The sequence below is a fragment of the Vigna umbellata genome, chromosome 9 (assembly GCF_029865625.1).
Source record: "Vigna umbellata cultivar VRB3 chromosome 9, Vumbellata_1.0, whole genome shotgun sequence".
Classification (NCBI taxonomy): domain Eukaryota; kingdom Viridiplantae; phylum Streptophyta; class Magnoliopsida; order Fabales; family Fabaceae; genus Vigna; species Vigna umbellata.
The window spans coordinates 49,269,006-49,278,510 of NC_142173.1; the positions used below are offsets into that span (position 1 = coordinate 49,269,006).

At 36.2% G+C, this 9,505-nt stretch overlaps 1 long non-coding RNA gene across 1 annotated transcript; it reads right to left on the reverse strand.

Annotated features, from left to right (window-relative positions):
- Positions 1-260: 260 nt before the first annotated feature.
- Positions 261-2,414, reverse strand: LOC148193752 (uncharacterized). The gene is made up of 3 exons (XR_015782292.1): positions 2,047-2,414; positions 1,479-1,657; positions 261-471 (listed from the first exon to the last, which is right to left on the reverse strand). It is a non-coding gene; the product is annotated as an uncharacterized LOC148193752 (long non-coding RNA).
- Positions 2,415-9,505: the final 7,091 nt, after the last annotated feature.

The window sequence follows — 9,505 nt, forward strand, 5'->3', positions numbered from 1 at the left end:
CTGTAACAAATCCAAAAAATGTATATAATTATTAACTAAAATGCACAAGGGGAAAATTGTGACTGTGAATTTTGACAGTAAACAAGATCTTTAAATATAAGCATATCTAACAACTGACTAAAAACATAATATAAAAGCTATTGATGCATAAATAGATCGTGTTGGGAAAAGAATGGAAGGAAAGTAGAGTAATATGAAGTTTTTGGGTGGTTGAAGACTCATGTTCTAGATTCAAAACTAGAAACGAGTATTGAACATCAGGAGCTTGTGAGTGAAATACTCAAATCAGCATATTTTTTTTAAAATCCTTTCAATATTTACTATTTAACTGTCTACTCAACATAGAGACAGTTATATTTAATTATTATAATATGGAGACAAAATGGTAGACAAATATGAGAAATGAAAATCCTCACCTCGGGAAAGCAGTCCTGACGTATAATTCTCTGCTTGTTTATATCCTCACTTTATCTGCTTGAAGACAGGTTTAAATAATAATAAATTAAGGCCCAGACTACAAGAGTTTGTGAGGGGAAAATTGATAGAAAATTAAACTGAAACACATTCAATTAAAAGTATATATAAAATCATATAGACTCTTTTGAAAAGGAATAACTAAACAACGTAAAAGCTACTCAAATCAGAACAACTACTATTTCAAACTGGTGCATTTTTTTAAATGGGGGAACTCCAAATGGCCTATTTGGACTTGGAATGGATAATAGATCCATTCATAGCATCCTAGCCAAAGAAGGGCTCATCTCAAATTCCTTTTCTATGTGTTTTGGATCTGATGGTGTTGGAAGAATCACGTTTGGTGATACTGGCAAGCCAGACCAAAGAAAAACTCCATTAAACCTTGACAAATTGCAGTAAGTGGATGTTTGGACTCTTTACAACAGAAGCAACAAAAATTCTCGTGTCTAACTGTGTACTGGTGCTTAATTAATCCCTGCAGTCCAACTTATAACATCAGCATAACCCAAATTTTTGTGGAAGATCTTGTTGCTGATGTTGAGTTTCATGTAATATTTGATTCTGGTACCTCGTTTACATACATAAGTGATCCAGCTTATACACGACTTGGTGAGATGGTAAGTAATCTACTATGCAACAGTTTCTTAAGGATTAATGAGTTTCAAGCCTTTCCTCGCCCACTCCGTTGCTTAGCTTTATGCAAGAGATTGTATACAATTAAATTACGATTAACGGATAAAAATTCCTTTTCTAAGTAAAAACACTTGTTTCTTGTAAATTTCTAAACGACCTTTTGAATGTCTAGAACTGGAATAGGACCAAAGATACCTATGGTAAGCATTCAATGAATAAAAAATAAATCTCAATTTGCTGAACTTCTATTTAATGAAATTGAGTTAAGCTTAAATTTATTTCTTTAATGTAAAATATTTAAATTTTACTACTTATAAGAAAATAAAATTACTAACACATAAAAAGATGTACTAATTTAGTAACCATACCTTAGCTACAATATTAGGAGACTCTCCGATATAAACTGTACAAGAGCTTTTAATAACACAAATGATCACTCTAAAGTCACTTTTCTTTTTGTCTTGGTTGCTTGCGAGGAAAATAGCAATTGAGATGAATCAGTGCTTTCACCCTTGAAAACTTTGCATCGCTCATGCAATGTCACAGCCTGCATAATGGAAATTAATTAAGAATACGAATAAAATAGATAGTGTGGCGATACGCATAATACTAAATTTACACAAAATTTCTGAAGTGTAACAAGATCTGTGAGGAACATCTTCCTCTGCTTCAACAGTGCAAACATGGTTCCAAAAGGCTCCCTCGCTGTCTGTGTTGGAACAGAACTCAAGAGATTCATCATTCTCACCCCTTTGCCTTGCCTCGCCTCGCCTCATCTCCTCATACCTTCTCATACATTAATATTTTTAGAAAATGCAAGACTAATCAGAACCCTAAAACGTGCTTTTCTACCGTTTCAATTCCGAGAGTAATCATAAGTTCAAAAGGGTAGAGCGAAAATGAACGGAAAGAAAAACGAATTAATGAACGAAATACGCAGATGTGAGGAATTCCGAGAGCGAACACCACCTACACAGCCATAACGCCTCGACGACGAATACAACGTAGGAGAAGACCAACAAGAAGATGGTGCGAGAAGGGGCTTGGAGGTAAATGATTGGGGTGAACTTTTGGAGGAAAATGTACGAAGGAAGAAATGAACTGAGAGAGAATTAGGGTTTAGAGAAAATTAGGAGCATGAATGAAGGTGCGGGCAGGGAAGGTTGGATAGATATTTAAGGATTACAGGCGACTCATTAAAAACCGCCGGACAATTATTTCAAAAAAAAAAATGAAGGTGCAGTGAGCAGTTTCACAACACTGATCATAACAAAAAATGAAAGTTTTCAATTTATTCATTAAGCTTTTTGTCTTATTTGACTGTGGCAGACTGAAGTTTAACCTAACAAGTATGATTTAGAGTGTGGATTGAAAACTTGATACTTCTATTTGGCCTTATCCTTTTGGGAAGGAATAAAATTCTAAACTTATTTTTCTTCGACCAACCAATGATAACTTCATATGCTTCTAATATAATAATAGGTTTACTACTTTTTTTCCCACGAAAGGGGTAAATGTTCAATTGCGTTCTACGTTTTTTTCGAAGTTCAATGTGTTCTCGACTTATGAAAAAATGTGTAATTAAGTTCTTTTTGGTAAAAGCGTTAATCGGTGCAGCTGTCACTCTAGACAAAAGTTAATGACGTGTACAGTTTCTCTGACTGTGTGACAACCCTAGCTTCCTTGTGCCGCCAGCACCATGGGCAACCGTAGGCCGCCGTCAGCCACCCGGCCGTCTTGCCGGAACCTCGCCATCACCCAACACCAGCGTCGCCGTGCCGGTAGCCACCACCCTCACCAATACAGAACGCGAACGCCAAAGTCGTGAGTCCTCCATCATCATCTTCAGCATCTTCCTCGACTTCCATCTCCACCATGAGACACTTTTCAGGTCGTCGTAGAGCTGCAAGGACCGCCATCCACCATGACCATTGCAAGAGCACTCTCTCGCACACATATGTAGAAACCCAAACAGAGAAATCCCCAATTCCAAAAATCTTTCGAAACCTAAATCACCGCCACAACTCTTCAATTCATCTGCTCGTGAGTTTCGCCCAACCTTGAGCTAGCCATCAACGCCTCCACCAAACCTAAATCGCGCCATCTCCCCCTACGATAGAAACCCACCATGGCCAATGTTCATCATCTTCTTCGCACGGTAGAACCATCACGTTGCACCTCCAGATCGCAACCTGCACACCATGCAAAGCACGAGCACCTGCAAGAAAAGAAATCTAGATAGAGATTCCAGATCCAAATTGTAATTCTGATCGCTCAACCATGGTTTCTAAATCACAGCTTTAGGGAGCCTGAAACGTGAGGTGAGGTTGCGGCAAGATGAGAGGGTAGCTGACGGTGGCCTACGGTTGCCAATGGTGCTGGCGGCACAAGGAAGCTAGGGTTTGGGAATTAGGGTTGCCACATATTAACCTTCCCCAGACACGTTGCAAACTTCAGTCCACCCTGTTAGCTGGTGTCGCAACCGGGATCGCGACGGGACGACGATCCGTGGAAAAATAAATGGTTTTGAAAAAAAAAAAGATTTGGAGTCGCCACCATAGTTTATTCTGGAAAACTACGGAAAAACCATAAAATGATAAGGCATGGTCTGCGAAACTGAGATTCTTGGTTCGGGAGTCGGTTACGTGTAGGGAAGGTATTAGCACCCTACAACGCCTGCCCTAAGGCAGTACCTTTAACTAAATATGCGAATATGATGTGGTTTTCAAAATGTTTAATTATCCCCTAAAATAAGATTCTAAAGAAACAACATGTATTTTTTAGTTTTTTGAGCCCGACAAGGATTGACCTTGCTCCTACGTATTCTCATTAAGAATGAGAAATCAGGGTTCCGTAGTTCTTTTAGAAAACTGCTTGAAAATTTGTTTGAAAATTGTTTAGAAAATTTGTTTGGAAAATGATTATGGATAAATTTGGATTTTTGGGAAAGTGAACCTGACAAGGACTGGCCTTGCTCCTACGTATCTCCACTTTTGATGGAGAATCAAGGATCACGTAGTTCTGGCAAGCAAGACTGTTTGTTGTTTGAAAATGTTGATGTTTTTGGTTTTTTGAAGATTTTATATTTTTTTGGTACTTTTTACAAAAATAAACAGAAAATGTTTTCAGCACAAGGACAATGCGTGCGATCACACATGTGCTTAATATTTTTGGTATTTTTATAAAATATTTAGATTTTTTTTTTTGCGTAATGAGCACTAGGCTGATGCGTACGATCGCACGAGTACTCACATGGCTTTTTTCTTATTGTTTGCGTAATGAGCACTAGGCTGATGCGTACGATCGCACGAGCACTCACACGGCTTTTTTGTTTATTTTAGATTTTGCGTAATGAGCACTAGGCTGATGCGTACGATCGCACGAGCACTCACACGGCTTTTTTGTTTATTTTATATTTTGGATAATGAGTACTAGGCTGATGCGTACGATCGCACGAGTACTCACACCGATATTTATATCATTACATGTTTTTTAAAGTTTTATATTTTTTTATATATTTTTTATTAAGAAGAGAGTGAAGTTGAAATATCTATGACATAAAAATATCAAAAAGCATAGGATAAAATTGTGGTAGAAAATAGGATAAATTTATAAACTAAAAAAAATGATCAAAATGAATATAAATAGAATGAAAAGAAAATGTGTACCTTGTTGAAGATTTGAAAGATGAAGCAAGACTTTGCTTGTAATAAGTTGTGAGAAGAGGTAGATGGAAGATGAAGAAGATAACTTTATGGTAGAAATGGGGTATGGGATTTTTTATGTATAGAGAGATTAGGAAATAGTAAAATGTGAGAGAGAAATGAAGTAGAGTTTTGGGATGGAATGGAGATATTTTGAGAGAAAAGAGATAGATCTTATGTAAATTATGTGTGAAGAAAATGTGGGTATTTATAGAGTTAAGGATGAAGAAAGTTGATGAATAAAAATAATATAATAAGTTGGTGGAAAATTTAGATGAAATAAAATATAATTAAAAAAAAGATGAATAGAAAAAGTTAATGTGGAAAATAAGTGAAAGAAATAATATAAAAAGTTGGTGGAGAAAGTAGGTGAAATAAAATATAGTAAATAGTAAAAGTTAATGTGGAAAATAAATGAAAGAAATAATATAAAAAGTTGGTGGAGAAATTAGGTGTGGAAATTAAGTGAAAGAAATAATATAAAAAGTTGGTGGAGAAATTAGGTGTGGAAATTAAGTGAAAGAAATAATATAAAAAAGTTGGTGGAGAAAGTAGGTGAAATAAAATATAGTAAATAGTAAAAGTTAATGTGGAAAATAAGTGAAAGAAATAATATAAAAAGTGGGTGGAGAAATTAGGTGTGGAAATTAAGTGAAAGAAATAATATAAAAAGTTGATGGAGAAATTAGGTGAAATAAAATATAGTGAATAGTAAAAGTTAATGTGGAAAATAAGTGAAAGAAATAATATAAAAAGTGGGTGGAGAAATAAGGTGGAGAAAAAATGGATAATAAAAAATATTGATGGAGAAGATATAATAAAAAAATGTAAGTGGAATAATTAGAAAAGTTGATATATAAAATTAATATGGAAATGATGTGGAAAAAATAAATGATAAAGGTAGATGATGTGGAGGGTGATGTGGATGATGTGGAGAGTGGAGTGTGATAAGAGAAAAAGGGTGGTGAAGAAGTAAAAAAGTAAGAGATTATTTTGGGCCATTGGGTTAAATGTTTAAAAGAAACTTTGGGGTGCGAAAAGTAAAATAAATAGTATTTTTCATTTTTCATTTTTTTTTTTATGTTTTTATTATTTATTTTTGTGATGAATTTTATTTACCCGGACGAAATTGGGTATTGACAGATGCCCCTCTTTACTTAGATTTTACTAGATAATATGACAAACAATGTTTTTATATTATCAGAGTAAAAGATAAGTAAAGATAGAAATACCAATTTCGTCCGTATTTCAAAATGAACAAGGAACAATAAGATTTTTTTTTATTATTATTAACAAGGTTAAGAGAATTGAGGTGTACCAACCTTGTGGAGGGTGTACCAACCCTATGGATGAAGCTGATGAGGTGTAAAAACCTCGTGGAGGGTGTACCAACCCTATGGATGAAGTGAATGAGGTGTACCAACCTCGTGGAGGGTGTACCAACCCTATGGATGAAGTGAATGAGGTGTACCAACCTCGTGGAGGGTGTACCAACCCTATGGATGAAGTGAATGAGGTGTACCAACCTCGTGGAGGGCGTACCAACCCTATGGATGAAGTGAATGAGGTGTACCAACCTCGTGGAGGGTGTACCAACCCTATGGAAGAAGTGAATGAGGTGTACCAACCTCGTGGAGGGTGTACCAACCCTATGGATGAAGTGAATGAGGTGTACCAACCTCGTGGAGGGCGTACCAACCCTATGGATGAAGTGAATGAGGTGTACCAACCTCGTGGAGGGTGTACCAACCCTATGGAAGAAGTGAATGAGGTGTACCAACCTCGTGGAGGGTGTACCAACCCTATGGATGAAGTGAATGAGGTGTACCAACCTCGTGGAGGGTGTACCAACCCTATGGAAGAAGTGAATGAGGTGTACCAACCTCGTGGAGGGTGTACCAACCCTATGGAAGAAGTGAATGAGGTGTACCAACCTCGTGGAGGGTGTACCAACCCTATGGATGAAGTGAATGAGGTGTACCAACCTCGTGGAGGGTGTACCAACCCTATGGAAGAAGTGAATGAGGTGTACCAACCTCGTGGAGGGTGTACCAACCCTATGGATGAAGTGAATGAGGTGTACCAACCTCGTGGAGGGTGTACCAACCCTATGGAAGAAGTGAATGAGGTGTACCAACCTCGTGGAGGGTGTACCAACCCTATGGATGAAGTGAATGAGGTGTACCAACCTCGTGGAGGGTGTACCAACCCTATGGAAGAAGTGAATGATTTGATTTTGATTATTGGGTTCGACCGTTGTCTTAGAGAGGCCGGGATATCGATAGCAGAAAGTAAAATTTGTGATTGAATTGGATACTTTGAATTTGTTCAAGTTTTTGAGATTTTGAGATGTTGATTTTTTTTTATTTTTGATTTTTGATTGATGTTTTTTTTTTTTTTTTTTTGAGATAGAACTGAGTGTCGATTTTTTTTTTTTTTGAAACGAGAAACAAGGTTTTAAAACTTTTTCACAAGGTTGAAATTATCATTAAACAAGGCATTGCATTTTTGTACAAGGATTTTGAAACCTCGATATGTAAGAGAAACATGGTTGATGTAAATTTTGAAATTGGAAGAGAAAACTTTGATGCATGTTGATTTTTTTGTCTTTTTTGAAGGAAGAAGATTTGGTGAAAATATATAATTTTGAAATTGGAGGAGAAAACTTTGATGCATTTTGATTTTTTTGTTTGTCTTTTTTTTTTTGAAGGAAGAAGATTTGATGAACATTCATGAAAATAAATTCAAAGTTTATGAAAATATGTACATGATGTTGACTTGTGATTTTTTGTTTTTGTTTTACTGGAAGATTGTGTCAATTTGTTTTCTTTGAAATCATCAAATTTATGAAGACTTAGACTTTCATTTTCCTTTTATGCAAAGGATGTCAAATTTTGAAGTCAAATGTTCAAAATGAAGCTTATGTGCTGGACATTTCTTGGTGAAATATTAGTGCGTACATGCTTGATATCAAGGGTTGGGACAAATATGTGGAAGGATTTGGAGAGGTTTTGGCAGGTATAGGGATCACAATGTGGGCCTGTCACTCCTCAAACTAGTTGTAAATGCCAATGTGAGATCAGAGATACTCTTCAAGCTGCCCCAGTTTGAGGTCTGGGAGAAACATTTGTATGGACAAATGTATCTATGAATTATCAGGGTGTCAAATCCATATATCTCACAAAATTGCCCCTAGTTTTGGATACTAATCAGTGAAGGTCAAGGCAGATTGGCATCATGCAAGGCCCAAAAGGTTGCCCCCCGTTTCGGGTTCGCAACTGTTAAGATGAATAGAAATCATGGAAGGCCAAAATGGCTGCCCCTGTTTTGAGGGTGACTTTATAAATTCTAGGACCAATTAGAGTCATACAAAATTGAGACAATTGTCCCGGTTTCAATAGGATGGATAAATCAAGCTCATGAGAGGCCCACAAAGGTTGCCCAGCTGGGTGAATGGATTGATGAACGTCAGGATGAATGAGGCCCAACAGGGCTGCCCCTCGTCTGAGGATGGGTTTGGAAAGGATTGAACAAAAGGATGCCCTTAAATGACCTTTCTTTTTAGCCAGTTAGCAAGAAAATCTCCTCTTCCTAAGACATTTTATTTCTTCATTTTTATTTTCTCTTTTTTTACAACTATATTGCAAGTCATTTCAACTTATCACACAATTAATCTTTATGAAAATTAAAGAAATCATCATTCAATCAGTGTGGGCTTTTATTCGGCTTGTAATGATGTTGTGGGCTGAAGGGTATTCAAACAACGAATAAGGCCCAAACAAATGTTTTTAGGTTATTATTTTTTTTAAACAAGAGTTACCATTTTGGTCCTGAATTTGCTATTTGTCAACCTCCTCAATGCTTTTCTCTTCTTAAGATCACCACTCAGTGTTTCTTCTTTCTATTTGCTCTTCTTGATGAACTTTCTTTCTTTGATCACTAAGTGTCTTTTGTTCGCATCCTGAGTCGACTTCTATTGTAATGGTAACTCTTACTCGGGTAAATTTGAAAAAGAATTATTTCTTGGCTCAAATGGGTATCAATGGATATATTTTTTTTGTTTCTTTTTGGATGAAGGAAGATGGCCACACATCATCTTGAACTCTGGTCACTTTATTTTCGAAAGATTAACTCTATGACAAATCAATTGACTTCAGCATGAGTTGTTTTTCTTTTTATTTTCTTTTTGAAACTCTTTTTTTTTTTTGAAGGATTCAGGGATCACCTAACTGACAAAATTATGGACAGGCACATTTGCCCCAAAATATAATTTTGTTCATCTTGGGCAATGATCGGGGTCAATCCTTTTGTACAATGAAGGCCGGAGGATGGATGTTTTCAAACAAAAGCTCAACTAAGGCTAACAGGTAGATGTTTACAAACAAAGGTTCAATTAAGGCTGAGTACGAGGGATGAATGTTTACAAACAAAGGCTGAATGAAGTCTGACGGGTAGATGTTTACAAATAAAGATTCAATGAAGGTTGATGATGGATATTACTAAGGAATGAGTATTCTCAAGCAATGCACACACTGAGGTTCAAATGGCAAATGTGACCCAATTATCTGACCCAACAAAGAATGACATCCATTTTCTTTTTATTCTTAGAATAACATAAACTTGATGACTTACCTCGAAAACGATTGACTCAATTATCTTTTTGAATTTTTCAAATTTGTGTTCTCTTTTTT